Source organism: Kogia breviceps, chromosome 15, assembly GCF_026419965.1.
Source record: "Kogia breviceps isolate mKogBre1 chromosome 15, mKogBre1 haplotype 1, whole genome shotgun sequence".
NCBI lineage: Eukaryota > Metazoa > Chordata > Mammalia > Artiodactyla > Physeteridae > Kogia > Kogia breviceps.
The window spans coordinates 48029102-48046110 of NC_081324.1; the positions used below are offsets into that span (position 1 = coordinate 48029102).

The 17009-nt window shown below is 42.4% G+C and overlaps 1 long non-coding RNA gene across 1 annotated transcript; it reads right to left on the bottom strand.

Moving 5' to 3' along the window:
• Positions 1 to 7036: 7036 nt before the first annotated feature.
• Positions 7037 to 12075, bottom strand: LOC136792674 (uncharacterized). The gene is made up of 3 exons (XR_010836812.1): positions 12023 to 12075; positions 8807 to 8938; positions 7037 to 7243 (listed from the first exon to the last, which is right to left on the bottom strand). It is a non-coding gene; the product is annotated as an uncharacterized lncRNA (long non-coding RNA).
• Between the last annotated feature and the right edge of the window lie 4934 nt (positions 12076 to 17009).

The window sequence follows — 17009 nt, forward strand, 5'->3', positions numbered from 1 at the left end:
TAGCAGAAGTACGTGTACACCAGCTCATAGCAGTGGTTTCGACTGCACGCACCTCACCCCCTCACCATGATCAAACTCTAAATTGTGTGCGCTCACATAGACCTCCAGCCACACATCCTTGCTTTCTCAGAGAAAAGGAAGAAGTAGCTTCCCTCCTCCTGCACCCATTTCATCCGGATCCTGTTAGAATGTCTCTTGTTTGTATCCTCTTCTTTAGAGCCCGGAAGAAAGAATTGCTTAGGGACACCCTCCCCAGTGTCTGCCCCAGAAACAAGTTTTTAAACTCTCAGTAAATTGTGAAAAAGCCAGGCATAGGAGGTTGGAGCTAATTCTGCCACCTTTCACCACCGCTAAGCTCAATCACTGAAGAGAATATTATCAACACCAAAGAGGGACTCACTTCCTCTCTCACGCTCTCTCTCTCTCATGCCCTCCCCCTTCTTCTCTTGCTGCAAGTCATCAGAGTCAAACCCTTCTTCATCCTGGTTTGTGGGTGAGGATGTACACTACACATACTTGGATGCAGGCATAAACGTGCAAGCATTCCAATTATTTTTCTTTACATCCTACTCAGATGCAGAGGGAGGCCCCAGAGTCCCTTGCCAGCCCCACACCCTCCAGGAGAGGAGAAAAGCCCCTCCTGCAGCCCTGCTCTCCCCCCACATGTGACACCTCATTAGAAGGGCATTCAAAGAGGAACATTAGCTGACAGGGCTCTTGGAAGAATTTTTTCCATTCCCAGAAGAGTGTTTTCCCAAAGGGAGAGTCCGATCACCGCCTCGGTTTGTTTAGTGTTTTCACTTTAGTTTGCAGCTAACCCTTTGCAGGAAATCAATCAACAAATATTTAATCAGCACCTACTATGTATCTATCACTTGGAGAGGCTCCGAGTGAAAAACAAGGGGGACTAAAGCATAATCTTCGCCCTCAAGGAGACCGTGACCTATTTAGGAAGAAAAAGCTAACACAAAACAATTAAATGCTACACCGGGTGGATCTAAATAAGGGAGAGAGTAGTAGGAAACTATACCCTAGAAGAGATAAGATTTGTCTCAGGACTTGAAAGATGTATTGGATTTAAACAAGGAGAGAAGAGAGGTCACTAAAAGCAAGAGGAGACTGTATAATTAGGGGTGCTAAGGAGACTGCACCAAATAGGAAGAAGGTAACACTCAGGCAAGTCTAGGGAAATAGGGTGATTAGAGACCAGAGTGTGGAAAGTCAGAGACTTCAGTAAAATTGAACACAATCTTGGTGTTTTTCTGCACTACATACTTTTTAATTTTCCCTTAGATTCTTTCCCTGGAAAACAGGGCATATTATCACTAGGTTGTGGTGACTGAGATTTCTGGAATAATGTGATGTACACTTTACCTGAAATTCCATTTAGAGCTGTGAACATTGCCCTTAAAAAAAAAAAAAAGCATTATTAAAACAATCAAACTGCAAAGAGTAAAGACATTCATTTTAATGATTCTTTCGGGCGATTGTTTTCACCCTGGCTCCTCCAGCCATCGGGATTCCACAGAGAGGCCTCCTCCAGGGCAGCCTTGGGAGATGAGACAGAGATAAAGCAATGAGGGCCTGGATGCCTGAGAGCTGGAACCAGGCTTTGATCCCCTTGTTATCTGGTTTCCATTTAGGTTTTCAAACAAACACATAAATAAATCCCTGACGCAAAGAAATCTCTGGTGACCAGTCATTTGTGTGTCATCAAAAGTACTTAGGGATGTATTGGAGTTGAATTCTCCTTTTAAGGAAACACTCCCACACACAAACACACACTTGTAAGTATGATGTTATTGATGGATTCATTCTCTTATTTCTCAGGAACTTGCTAAGCTCCTGCCGTGTACTTTACACCCACTCATCAACATCACGTAAGGGGTGAAGCCAGATTGGTGGACTTCAGCCTTGAATGCCAGGACAAGGAAACAGTGGTGAGGAGACTGATCGATGACGATGATGGCGAGGCCACCGACACTTCCTATGTGTCTAGCACTGTGCACCACCGTAATTGTCTAATTTAATCTTTGCTACAATGTTACAAGATACTATTAAACTGAACCTGATGGAGGTTTAAGATATCTGCCCACAGTCATGCAGCTAGAAAAAGGCAGAAACTAACCTCAGGGGTCAGGCTGTGAGTCACAAGGATTACCTGACAAGGCTTTACAACAAACACAAGTGACCAGGAACATTCATTTGTTCTTTCAATATTATTTTACGTATGTAGGCATTTTCTGAATATTTTCCCTACACACTCTCAGACTTCCAGGTTAAATAACCATCCTCTGGACCCCTAACCAGGGAAGGATGCTCCCACCGTATTTCTCCTTGCCTTGCCTTACCCTCCTGCTCAAGTGGGAGACAACAAATTCAAACAAGAAAATGGGGACAAGATTGAAGACTACTTTTAGAGAAAATAAGAATTACCAGACCCGAACACTCTATAGTCTTCAAAACATGTGACTCTTAACTTCATCTCATCGCTGGTGACACACAACCTGTAACACTGTTAGTCCAAAAGCCAAGCTCAGAAATCACATTACTTGCTAACAGGATTTGGGTACTTGCTGTTGTCACACTGCAATAAAAAAAAAGAAGAAGCATCTGTAAATTGCTCCTGGAAGAGTGGGTTTCTCAAAAACTTGCCCAGTTGCACCATAAGTAACCATTACTCTTACAATCACTAGGAACAAAATTAGGCATACTTTGCAGAAGTCAGCAAAATTAACTGGGCCCTAAGCAACTTCTTATTTGTTGCTTTTAGAAATACAGTATCAACAGAGGCAAGAGGAGGAAAGTGAGACTATATAGGACGCCACCAAGATGTTTCATTGCTGGAGTTATTCCAGTACACAGTCAATTCCACCAGAGAGCTTTCAGAACATTTGCCTTTCTCCTGTGAATCAGGTTGTATAGCATTAAAACAAAACCAAACAGAAGTGCATGATTAGCATAAAACAATATTAGCATAAATAAACAAACAGGAGAATGGGATTTCGAGGGGTGGGAGAAAACAGCTCATCTAAGGGGCCTACTCATTTCAGTTGACTTCACTGTAGCTGATAAGCTGTGAAATTTCCATACATAGAGTACAGAAAACAAACAGCAATTTTACTTGATAGGGAAATTGCATCCTGTTACTGGATATAAAATTCTACAGCATGTTCAATGGTATTTTCAAAGCATTGAGAATGTAGACATATGTTTTCATTTTTAAATGCAGTTATAATGTAAATAATAAATCCACCACAATTTGGCTGGTCCAGAGACCGCTGGCATCATTAACTCAGAAACCCAGAGATGCAACCGCTCTACTTATCTTGCTAGGTAGGCCCTCAGTCAGAAGTCCCCTACAACTCTGGATGTTAATATATGCCCTCTGCTTCATCTACATTGCTGCCTTGCTTAAGGGTCTTCTGGAGTTCCCTATTGTTATTTGTATCACATTTTAACCACTCATTGCTCTTTTTTGCCTTTCTTTCTCCCTTGCCTGTGTCCTTTTTTATTTCCTTCCTACTTCTCTGCTCACTCATTCAACAACACACTAAAGCCTGTTTTCCCTCAGCTCCTCAATAGAGTCCATTCTGGTCAATTGATTGAGAAATGGCCACACTCCTCCGTGCCCTGGATCCTTGCCCTTAGAAATTGGACTTTGCAGCCCCTGTCATCCAGCAGGCTAGTCTCATCATTGGCTTGGGCCAGTAAGCATGCAGTGGATGTAACAGAAGACTAGACCAAGACGGACCCTCAGGAGGCCTCATGTGTTTCGGCGTGCCCCTGGCACTCTGCCACTGTGGTGGGCATTAGCTCATGGTAGCCTTCGAGAGGATGAGAGACCAGTGGAGGAGAGTCAGCCAACCTCCAGAAAACTCACCTGGTCAACCCAGGTGTTGCGATAGACACATGAGGAAGAGTAAACCAAGACAACCAAGACTGAGCCTGGCCTAAGTTGCCAACACCCAGAATCATATGCTAAATAGATGGTCGTTGTTTTAAGCCTCTGAGTTTTACAGTGGTTCATTATACAGCAATGGCAAATGGATACATCTGTATTGTCTCGGTCTCCTCTTATGTCTCTGCAGTATTCACACCTGACAGTACGCTTAACTCTTCCAGACAGCACACCTTGGAAACTAATACTCACCAACCAAACAAATCATATCCACCACTAACACCCATTTATGAAGGTATAGTACTCACCAAGATGGTAGTCATCAAGCTAAAGGGATACAGATGCTATTCCTAACTTTTCCCACGACAAACCCCCATGATCTTCTTCCATTTTGTTTGTTTGTTTGTTTGTTTTTGCGGTACGCAGGCCTCTCACTGTTGTGGCCTCTCCCGTTGCGGAGCGCAGGCTCCAGACGCGCAGGCTCAGTGGCCATGGCTCACGGGCCCAGCCGCTCCGCGACATGTGGGATCCTCCTGGATCTGGGGCATGAACCCGCGTCCCCTGCATCGGCAGGTGGACTCTCAACCACTGCGCCACCAGGGAAGCCCTCGTTTTCTTTTTCTGCCTCAGTATCTTTCAGCATGGAATATATTTTATTTATCTACTATGGACAAATTACTAAAGAAAACTATTTTAAAATCCTTCATAGATTACATGACATTCATTAAGCTTCCCAATTTTAAAGCTGAAAAATATTTACTCTTGTTCAAATTCACCCAGCAATGTAAAGTACCTCTGTGAGGCAAATAGAATTGAATCCATTGATTTCCATGTAATTTATTAATTTCAGCCCTGACAAATACCTGCAGAATTTGAATCACAGCTATTGTGAGACAGGGGTTCTCAGGCAGTATTTATACCATTATAAACAACATTTATCCGAACTGCAATATGCATAGCACCTTGCTTCTCATTCCCTTCCTAAAATACTCCAAAATTTTATCTTCGAACACGTGATTTAATTGGTTTGTGACTCTAAATTAAATGTGTGTGTGTGTGTTACATTCACACCTTTATCATTGACAAACACCATTGGCTTAGTACAGCACTGGGCACATAGGAAGAACTGAATCCTTTTGGCTTGCGTTGAACTTAACTTGAATATGGTTATAATTATTTATATAATATATACTGAAAGACTGTATCAACATCTTATGGACTTTGCATACTTTAACTGTACTCATTTTCAGTTTCATGGATAATCAAAAAGATTGAAAATATAATTTAGTTTCTTATAAAACATATTCTTAGAACTACCATCAAGAAATAATAGGAGAGGGACTTCCCTGGTGGTGCAGTGGTTAAGAATCTGCCTGCCAATGCAGGGGACATGGGTTTGAGTCCTGGTCCGGGAAGATCCCACATGCCGCAGAGCAACTCAGCCCGTGAGCCACAACTACTGAGCTTATGCTCTAGAGCCCGCAAGCCACATCTACGGAGCCTGTGCGCCACAACTACTGAAGCCCACACACCTAGAGCCTGTGCTCAGCAACAAGAGAAGCCACCGCAATGAGAAGCCCGCGCACCGCAACGAAGAGTAGCCCCCGCTCGCCGCAACTAGAGAAAGCCCGTGCTCAGCAACGAAGACCCAGTGCAGCCAAAAATAAATAATAAATGAATAAATATTTTTTAAAAAGAAATAATAGGGGCTTCCCTGGTGGCGCAGTGGTTGAGAATCCGCCTGCCGATGCAGGGGTCACGGGTTCGTGCCCTGGTCCGGGAAGATCCCACATGCCGCGGAGCAACTAAGCCCGTGAGCCATGGCCGCTAGGCCTGCGCGTCCGGAGCCTGTGCTCCGCAACGGGAGAGGCCACAGCAGTGAGAGGCCCGCATACCAAAAAAAAAAAAAAAAGAAATAATAGGAGAAAGCTGTAACCAAGGACAAAGTAGCATGCTGCTCTCTTTAGGTCAATCAGCACCCACCCCTGCTGCTAGAGTTGGATATGATACCTTTTAAACCATGTGGCCTGAGAATGAGTGGTTTCCCAAAGGGAATTTGGATTATCATTTTACCTTAAAAATAGTAAGTGGAAATTGGGCAAAATACAAATCTCTGTTATGGAGACATATTTCACACACAGTGTGGGGTTCAACGGGTGTTTTTCATGACTCAAGATATAAACACTTCCCAAGATATTCGCAGGACAATGAGGCTAAGAATAAAACCAAATTCACAGGCTTGATATGATGGTTAAATGATTTAACATGCTTGAAAATATATAGTATAACATCTCGAAGCAGGAATAAAGATACCATTCTGTGACTGCTCCACCGATTAGGCCACTAGAAAATTGTCATCATCATTATTGTTACTGGTATTCAGTGGAGCTCAGTTAGGGAATTGGAGGAACCCTAAGCCAGGTCTTTTTTGCCTTTCCCTGTATTCTATTCTCATTTCATCATCTGAAGTCTATTTGACCTGCTGAGCCTTTTCTGTATCCTACTCTGTTATATCTCTTTTATGAAAAAATGTACACTAAATACTAGAGAATTATTAGCCCCTCTGTCTTCAGGGGCCTAAAGTTCACATTTCCTGTACAAAGCTTTCCTCCCATGAATTTCTAGGTAAATTTGCTGTATTCCAACATAGAGTCTGGGAAAATACTAGCTGTAGCAGTTATCTGGGATGGCTTCCCTCTGGAATTCCTACACATTCTTTCTCTCTGTGTCTCCTTCCAGAAGGAACTCTGGGAGAGGTCTTACAGGCCCCAGGTTTGGGCAGGAAGTGAGCAGTTTTCAGCAGTTTTCTGTGCACCTGGGAAATTCCCCAGTATTCCCCAGTATGTCTCAATACAAATCAGGATCTACTACGGAGTGAATAAGTATGCTTCAAAGATGCCTTTGACCAAGCAAAGAAGGTCAGGGATTGGGAGGCCTTACAGTTGGGAGCCCGTTTTAGTTTGGGCTGAGCTCCGGGACACCATGAAGAGGAGAGGATGCAAACCACATGAAATAAAGAGTAGATAGAGCGGTATTGTTGACTTCCATATTAGGTCCTGCAAAAGAAGTTCTCAAATGTTAGTTTCTGTTCATCCCAATCCTATGGACATTTGTTACCTGGCAGATTCTTGGGCTCCACACCTGGGTGATTCTGTGGATGATGGCCCACTGATCATATTTGGAGAACCACTGTCCAAGATCTCAAAGCCCAATTTAGGATGCAAACAAAGAATCAGGAGTTGGCTGAATGGGAAATTGATTCTCCTCTTGAACACACCTTACATTCGAATCATTTATGACGGAGGATCATTCTATACAAAAATCTTCTGACTTGCAGTGTTTCTAGAAGGAGTTTTGAGAAGGAAACACATACACACACATTGATGGAAAAGACTAGATTTAGTCTGTCTGTTGAATTCAATTTACAATTTTGTAAATTAATTTATTACTGTGGGAAGCCTACTGTGGATGATCTTATAGAAAGAAGAACATTTTGTAAAGCAAATAATTGCCTCTGGTTTGTCTACTTTGAACCCTTGATATTCATTTAAATTGAATGTTCTCAAAGCAGAACACACCTGGTATCTAGTTTGTCTAAATACTTAGAAAGTCAAATTGTCTAATTATTAAGCTCCATCCTTACTTCCCAAACATGTATGAGTGAGCTTTCAGGAAGCATTCACAATGATGTGCACAGACAAAAAACAAAAACAAAAAAACCTGTTCTTAAATGCATTTTCCAGAGGATCTGTGTTTAACTTTGTCTTCTAATAGATAAAGTCAATAAAAATGTTTGAGTCCAGCATTGCCATATAGTTTGAAATTCCTTGCCTACTGAAACCCTAGCCAAAAGACTTTCTTAGTTTTATATTAAATTATCCCATTTGGTTGGCTGTCTTAATCAACTTAACTGATTATTTACCATATCACGGTTTCACTCTGTGCAGACACTCTCTCAGGGTTCTTGTGAACAATTTCTTGGGCTCCTTTCTTTCTTTTTTTCTAACCATTAAGATTGTCTCCCATCCCACTTTTCCCCGACAACCTCAGGTTCACAAGGCTTTGCGGCTCTGTTATTGCGTTTGTCTAAAAAAATTCGTAATTTCAGATTTTTCTTTCCTATTTGGGGGAGGGCCGACTGGGGGGAGGGCCGACTGGGGCGGGGGAGGGTTGATGAGGTGAATGAAGAAAACCGGTTGAACAGTTAATGCTTTAACCTTGCGTATAATTTATACAATAAACAAAGTCACATGCTCCCCTAATAATTTAGATGTAAGCAAATGTTGATTGATTCAGGAAGGCTAATGCCTGAAGCCAAGCCTGCAGCACTAAAATTTGAATTAAACTAGGACAGAAGCAAGCTAGCCTATAATAACATTTGTATAATTTTATTTTTGCCCTCGGCTCAGTTCATTTCCTCGTACAGTAGATGCATGAAATTGGTTCTTCAGCCACCTTTAGCTGATACTCATTGATATCTGGGCAGGCGGGGAAGCAAGAGAATGCACCTTCCTCAGCTTTGTGTTTTCAATCATAAGGCCTTGAATTCCTAGGTCATTTCTGACAATGATTATCTTTCTCTGAATTGTGTTTTTGGCAAATGTCTCCGAATAGCTTCATTTCACCTCGAGATACCGTTTTCCCCTCTCACTGTGAGGGGGCTCTTAGAACTGAGATTGTTAAGTAGATGCAAATGTTGTGCTGTTTTTATTCCTTTATTCAAGCCTGGGGGCATGAAATCTGAGTTCTCTTACTCTGCTTTCAGCAGCGAAATAAGGGCCTTAGGAAATTCTTTAAACGCTGGGAAAAAAATAAACATTAACTTGAAACACTCAGGGACCAAACCCCCTTGTACTATTAACCTTTGACTTAAATAAAAATTAGGAACTACATCTTACCACTTACCACTTTTGTTAGGCACTGAGGCTCCTTTTGAGGGATCAGATTTAAGCCTGTAAATAATTTGCGAGATCTTCTGAAAAGTAGGCGAAGTTTTCCATCCAAACTGAGCGAAACTTGTTTTTTCACAGTATTTCCCTGCAATCCGACACACACCAACAGGCACAGTGCACAAAAGAAAGCAGCCTCAAAACCCACAATTGCTTTAAATGTCTAACAATTTTTATTCAGCCTTTCAGGCAAAGTAACAGCTCTTTGGGGGTCAAAAGTTCTGAAATAAAGAATTTCTTCCCTTAGGTCAGGAAATCAAATATGCTAAAAATTCTCCCTAACCTTTTGTTTAGAGGGAGCTAAGGGGGAAAAAAAAAAATCCTGAAAATTAGAAATGAAAGAATTGGTATTTGCACTTTATGTGAAATCTGCATTTATCTCTCCCTTCTTCCAGCTGAGAAGGTAAATAGCAGCCCTAGTGTTTTGGAGGCAAATATTGTTCTGTCCTATTCTTGGTAACAAAATCTGCTCCCAGGCCCTCTCCAGCCCTGTCTGATTGTGCCCTAGGGCTGTCACAGGCCGCCAAAGGAGCCTTTCAGAAAATCCAGGCCATGTTTTGACTTCATTACAAATTCCAAATAGGACAAGTTTTCGCCTGGCTTAGGCTTGGTTATGAAAGTTTCCCACAGCTCCTGAAAATATACAGAATAATAAATGGCTGGGCAGAGAAAGAGCAGGCAATAGTAATTCCATCAAAGCTTTCAGGTCACATCATAGAGCACAGTTGCAGAGCCAGGGGAGCTTATATCATTAGGACCCAGAGACAAAATGTTTTGCCTTCGGCCCCGAGGTCACACACTGGGGCAAGAACTTTGAGGTTCTGTCCTTTGTTCCCCCACGAGGGAGAGAAGGACACCTCTTCCCCTACCCTGGCCCCCAGGGCTTCCCTGGAGACACGTTGTGAAACCTTCTCACCCCAAGGGGTGGCTAGCAAGCTTCAAATGTTTTGGGGGGCATTTCCAGCATAAAAGCAAAAACTGATCGGTTTCAGTGGGGTAAGCCCCGAGGCACAAAGGCAAAACTCCCACGGTGGTGGACGTGAGGGGGAAGCTTTTTATTGTCTTGCTGCGGATTTTTTCTTTGACTTTTCTTTTCCTTTTGCTAGTCTCTTTATTAAGTCAGATGTTATAGGAAGGAACCAGTTAAATATGACATGCAAGCTTCTTAAGGGAAGCCTTTCCTCCCCAGTTACAGAGGAGAATCCAGTTTGGCCATATTCCTCATGTCCATTCTTCTCCCTCGCTTCTCCCTTGTTCCACGTTCTTCCTTCTCTCACCTGGTTTTCAGGGCGAAACATAATGAAACACTTTAACGACAAATTCTAGCAGGCGGTAACTTACCTTCTGAGAACTCTAGTACTGACCCTACCAGCTTCCTAGGCACGCCCTTCTTTTTCCTGCATGTCTCTATTTTAGAAAACATGTATGAAATACTTCAAATAAGTCCAATACTGTGGGGCACTTACATAAATTTTTTTTTCCAAAACAGTCCATTAACATATATGTCCCTCCCTAGAAGCAGATTTCATTAGCTCTTTTTTTTTTTTTTTTTTTTTTGGTGGCACCCCATGGCATGCGGGATCTTAGTTCCCTGATGAGGGATCGATCAAAGCCACACTCCCTGCAGTGGAAGCGCAGACTCTCAATCACTGGACCTCCAGGGAACACCTAGCTCCTTATTTTTGAAAAGCCAATAACGATAGACTGACAATTCCTAACCCGTCACTCTGACTTCGGATGGGTGGGCTGTGGCTTTTTGACGTCAAAGCCATCTATTACGGCTTTTACTTATGTGGTTTACAATGCAGTCATTGCCACCAGCCATACATTTGTCCATTGTCCTCTTGGAACCACTGAAGTGATGAGAGAGACAGGAGAGACAGGCAGTGGTTGGTGCTTAAAGGCTGGACCCAAAATTGCCCCGAAACTCATTTTTGAAGTCTTTGAACGTGACCAAAATTTTATCAATGAGCTTTAGCTGGGAAGAGCACTATTGTGTCTCTATCTGTTTCCCATATTTAGTTAAACTTGTAAACTCATCCTCCGGATGGCTTCCATTGGTAGCTGGACCCAACGGAAGCATTAGATAGAATCCATAAGAAAATGTTAATACCATTTTTCTGTTTATACACCACCTGGAAGAGAATATACACCTTAAATATAAAAGGGAGGTAAGTAGGTATATTTCTACTTTGACTAGTCTGGAATTATAATATGAAGAGAAACTGTTTCACTGGAAAATCTACCATTGGCAGAGGGCAGTCAGCCAGCGTGGGTGTCTGGGTGACTGTGTCTATATTAAGATAAAGGAGGAAAAGCAGCCAAGAACAAGGTGAAAAGAAGTTCATTCATTGTCTCAAGGAAATACAAGACCTCTGACTTTTAAAGTGAAAATATACCATTGGCATCAGATACTAATCGCAAGGTAATTATTTTTAAAGAGTTTCCTGAGTAACACACAGGCACCCATGACACCCTTAGGCTAATATATGTACCCAGATACTAACTCTGCCCGCCCTTGGTTGTATGTGCGTTTGTTGCCCTTGGAGTGAATAAAAGCTGCTTTCCATGTTACTCTATCCTCCCTTTTTTTTAAATGCCACTTCAGAAGATAGGGATAAAAATGCATCAGATTAAAAAACACTCCTCAAGGGCAATTTGGATGAAAAGTTAAGCTGGGCGACATCAAACTAGGCCCCTTCCTGTAAAATACATCAGATTCAAAGAAGTACTTTTCTTTAAGTTACTAATCTTTCTAATGAATATCAGACTCTGTCAGCCAAACTGCTTTTTTGGCAAGAACAGTTTTTACCGACGTAAAAGGCGGCAAGGACTGGTTTAACTGAAAGCACCCAAAATATTAATCGATTGCTAAAATACTTATCTATCCTTTGTCCAAGGAAAAAGGCTTTATTCAAGGAATTTCAAGCTTTGTTCAAGGAATTTGCACACTGGAGAGGATGGTCCCTGTCAATCCAGGTAAACTGTTATGGGGGGGGGGGGATCTTATCCCTGGGACCCCCGCAGTCAGTGAGCACTCCACTCTGAGAGGAACCCCATCCCTCCCAGCACATCCCCTATAATAGCCCTGGAATGAATGAAACACCAGGTCATCTCCCCAAGACCTCTGCATTAACCCACCTCCAACAGTATAAAATATCAGATGCTGTACCTGATGTTGTAGGGATTTTTTTCAAGTATAAAGAAAATTCCTGGGAATTCCCTGGCGGTCCAGTGGTTAGGACTCTGTGCTTTCACTATGGTGGCCCAGATTCAATCCCTGGTTGGGGAACTAAGATTCCACAAGCTGCAGGGCACAGCAAAAAAAAAAAAAAGAAAAAGAAAAAGAAGAAAATCCCTGACCTCATTAGACTACATTTTAGACACCATATCTCATACCCAGCTTCTGAGCCATCCAATGTTCTATAACTCTCTTTGGAACTATACTGTAGTCAGAATTCTGCTTTCATTCATTCATTCATTACTTACTTACTTACTTACTTACTTATTGAAGACCTGCAATGTACCAGGCACTACTTTCTAGGAACTGGGGAATCAGTGGTGAAGGAGACAGATAACAACATCCCTCTCTCAATGAGCGATTTTCTACCAGGCAGAGGCATCAACAAACCAGAAAACAAATGAAGACAATCATTTCAGACAATGATTGGTCAAATAAAAATAAAGGAAGATGATGACACAAAGTGGACTAATGTGGATGAGAAGGCTTCATGGGGGAGGGGAAGATATTGAGCTGAACTCCGAATCCCAAGAAAGACTGAGTTGTTGTGAATCTAGGAAGATGAATTCTGCCTGTTTCTTAGCCAGGACATTTACTCAAATTATTGTATAGATTTGTATACACCTGGAACACCCACGTGATTCCAAGCAGAACTCTTAAAACCCAGGTACTGAAAGAACACTTACCTTCTACTTACCTGCAGGACAACCCAGAGCATTATTTCTCAACTGAGGGCATATTTAATTACCAAATGTTGTGCAAATGTCTTCCAAGTTGTAGAGATAAAGCCATCCAAATTGCTGACTTTCAAGAACATATACTTCTTCCTTTATCACAGAAATGCCACCTTCCTTGATGAATTTGCACCTGCAATGATTCATCATTCATTGTAATTTACAATTATTTTCTTAAGTTCTTCTAAATGACCAGCTACCTGCAAAGCATGCTTGCTTTTATTCCATTAGCTAACTAACTTCAGTGCTCCACAGCAATTTTGTGCTTGAGAAAAAAATGCAGCAGTGCCGCTATTTCACTGTTCAGGCAACACACTCACCACGGCAGCCAGATTGAGAAATGATTACTTTAGCTTGTGGCTCACAAGAAAAGACTTCAGATCACATATTAATTGTTTAAATGTTGTTCTTAAGCCCCTTTTAGCCTTATGGCAAACCCCGAGGCCAGGTAAAAATGAATTCTTAGAAGATGGTTTTGTTCAAAGGCATGAAAGTTTACCATTGCCTTTTCCCCCCATGTCACATCTGGACACCTCCATTCTGGTTACTTAGGTGTCTGACGGTTTGTCAGAAGGCTAGCCATAACTTAGGTGGAAAACTGGACTCCATTAAAAAAACATTAAAAGCTGAGAGGGAGGCAAGTTGATGTGGCATGGCTCCCGGCAATAAGGAAGCAAGAGTGCACACTGAAGCTTAGAAATAGAAAGTGATGTCCTCATAAAAACATGGCTCCAGGCTGGTGTGCCACTAGAAATTCTTCTGTCAGTTTAGAATATTTCGCTCTAAGGTATTTTGACTTTCAAATGTATCTCTGGATGCAAAATAGGCTGCACAGGAGGATATAGCATTGAAGAAGGGAAAGAAGAACTGCTCCCAATTATGATAAGTTTACGTGACGCTGAAGATTTTTTTTTCAGACAGCATATTTGATCAGAAAGCATGCAAGTGGGTCGGACGAGCTACCTCGCTGACATCAAGTGATCGCTGGCCTTCATAACTAGAAAACGTTGCTGAGAACGGATAGACCGAAACAATATTAAAAGCTTCAGCACTACTGGTTATCAAGGGAAACTTTCAGCCTAATTGGAAAGCTCAGAGCTTCAGGCGTCTGAAAGTTTTGGTTTGGGGCTCTTCCGAGGCATTCCAATGCAGTATTTGCGATCGATAATGGGATGCTACTCACAGCACCATCATGAGGCTTATGAAGTCCCCTGAGTTTTGTATTTGACTTGTTAAACTGTAAAAAGAATTGGAGAAACAAACAGAAAGAAATATCTCAGTCCCTAGCTGCCCAAACATAAAAAACAATCAAACAAACTCTGGCAGTCAAAGAAAACTGGAAATGGCAAAATGGAAAATATATACAGATGCATTTTCATGCACAAAACATGACCATCTTGGGTGACCTTCCTTAGTTAGTGTGATCTGTCCTTCTGGGTGTTAGGCAAAGAGATCATCTCTCCAGGCAGATTGAATTATGTGCTAAGATTGAGTTATGATGATGTAGATTATCCCCGAAAACCTACAGACATGAGGTTTTTTTCTCCCCCAACAGAATACGGTTTTTTCAGCCCAACTTAGCTGCAAGCAGTGTGTTACGAACACCAGTTAAAGCATCCCAAGAAGATTCAGAACGGTCCATTCCTCAGAGCGACTGTCCTCTGCACCTGGAAAACATAACAATTTTCTTAACCAACCTCTTTGCTCAGAATGGAGAAAGAGGGTCTTCATACCCTGGAAATGCTGATGTTTATGGAATTGTGTGCTCCAGAGAACCTCCCCTAAAATCACCAGGGAGGGTTGAAAGGGAACAAGTCCAGAACAAGTTCTTTTTTTTTTTTTAAGAAGATGTTGGGGGTAGGAGTTTATTAATTTTATTTATTTATTTTTTGCTGTGTTGGGTCTTCGTTTCTGTGCGAGGGCTTTCTCTAGTTGTGGCAAGTGGGGACCACTCTTCATCGCAGTGCGTGGGCCTCTCACTATCGCGGCCTCTCCCGTTGCAGAGCACAGGATCCAGACGCGCAGGCTCAGTAGTTGTGGCTCACGGGCCTAGTTGCTCCGCGGCATGTGGGATCCTCCCAGACCAGGGCTCGAACCCGTGTCCCCTGCATTAGCAGGCAGATTCTCAACCACTGCGCCACCAGGGAAGCCCCCAGAACAAGTTCTTTACTGGGTTTGGATTTTCCTTTTCCCCCAAAGGTTCACCCAGATGCTTTCATCAGAGGTTTGAAAGGGAACAGGAGATCTGAGCGATCTAGTGAGAGACAGGTAAGGAGCTGAAGAAGTTGAAGTACACATCCAACCCAGCACCTGCTTCTGTCCTTTGGAGTAAAACATCAACTTCTGGAACCAGAAGACAAAAGCCTCCTTCGTGTCCAGGATAAGAGAGAGACAGACCTCAGTTTGAACCTAAAGACACCTCTTTACCCACATTAAGATTTCTGAAATCAAAATACATCTTAGAATCGCTGCCGGCCATCAGTCATTGGCCGTAGTTGTCATTGCCTGTAGAGAGGCATAAAACTTGTGGAATGGCCCAGAAGGGAATTCTAGAGATAGTCGTGGAGGAACCTTTTAGGAAATGCTACATCACCCATGCTCTGGATGACACAGAGGACAAGCCTGCACAGCAAAACATGAATATTGCAGACTTCAAGTTGGAAAATAATTCATGAGTCACACTCTGAAAATGAAGTTTTATAAATTCCTTAGCCAATTTACTTCATTTTTAGTTTTCTTTCTACATATGCACGAGAGATACTTAGGAGCGAAATCAATGCCAAAACAAGTATAAGAACTTTTCCAATAATAATTCTAAGGCATGAAATAATCACTGTGCTACGGCTGTAGGAGTACTTTTGGTTTTCTTAGTGGTACATAAAATCACAGTGGGTCTTAACAACCGATGACATCTGAAATCCAATGAAATACAAGATTTGTGTCACCCAGAATAGTTTACTTAACAGCCCTGAACTTCAGATCTCTCTTCTGAAAAAGATCATAACCACCTCCGAGAGAGATGGGGGCTGACCCAGTAGCTAGCCCCAGCAGAATTCACAGAAGTCTATGTGCCACAGTGTCTATTCCCAGTCAATGGAAGTAAATATTATTCTCTAGCCATTTATCTCCTTCAACCACAATACAAATACCATAAACAAACTCATTTACTCACCACTGTGTGGTTTCCTTTGTTTGTTTAACTTGCCAGCTCTGCACCAGGTGGACAAAACCCCACAGATACCTATAAGGCCTTGATGACAAGAGGATTTTTTGGTGATCATCTCTGAAGCAAATGAAATGAAAGGACTATTTGATCCAGTGTTCTAATGATAGAATGATTGTAACATCAAATCCAATTGTTTTTTGTTTTTAATAAATTTATTTATTTATTTATATTTGGCTGCAATGGGTCTTTGTTGCTGTGCGCAGGCTTTCTCTAGTTGCGGCGAGCAAGGGCTACTGTTGGTTGCAGTGTGCGGGCTTCTCACCGTGGTGGCTTCTCTTGTTGCGGAGCATGGGCTCTAGGCATGTGGGCTTCAGCAGTTGTGGCATGTGGGCTTCAGCAGTTGTGGCATGTGGGCTCAGGAGCTGTGGCTCACGGGCTCCAGAGTGAAAGCTCAGTAGATGTGGCGCACAGGCTTAGTTGCTCTGCGGCATGTGGGATCTTCCCGTACCAGGGCTCGAACCTGTGTCCCCTGCATTGGCAGGCGGATTCTTAACCACTGTGCTACCAGGGAAGCCCTTTTCTTTTTTTTTAAACATCTTTATTGGAGTATAATTGCTTTACAATGTGTGTTAGTTTCTGCTGTATAACGATGTGAACCAGCTACATGTATACATATATCCCCATATCTCCTCCCTCTTGAGTCTCCCTCCCTCCCATCCTCCCTATCCCACCCCTCTAGGTGGTCACAAAGCACCGAGCTGATCTCCCTGTGCTATGCAGCTGCTTCCCACTAGCTATCGGTTTTACATTTGGTAGTGTATATATGTCCATGCCACTCTCTCACTTTGTCCCTTCGTCCCAGCTTCCCCTTTCCCCTCCCCGTGTCCTCAAGTCCATTCTCTACATCTGTGTGTTTATTCCTGTCCTGCCCCTAGGTTCTTCAGAACCTTTTTTTTGATTCCATATATATGTGTTAGCATACAATATTTGTTTTTCTCTTTCTGACTTACTTCACTCT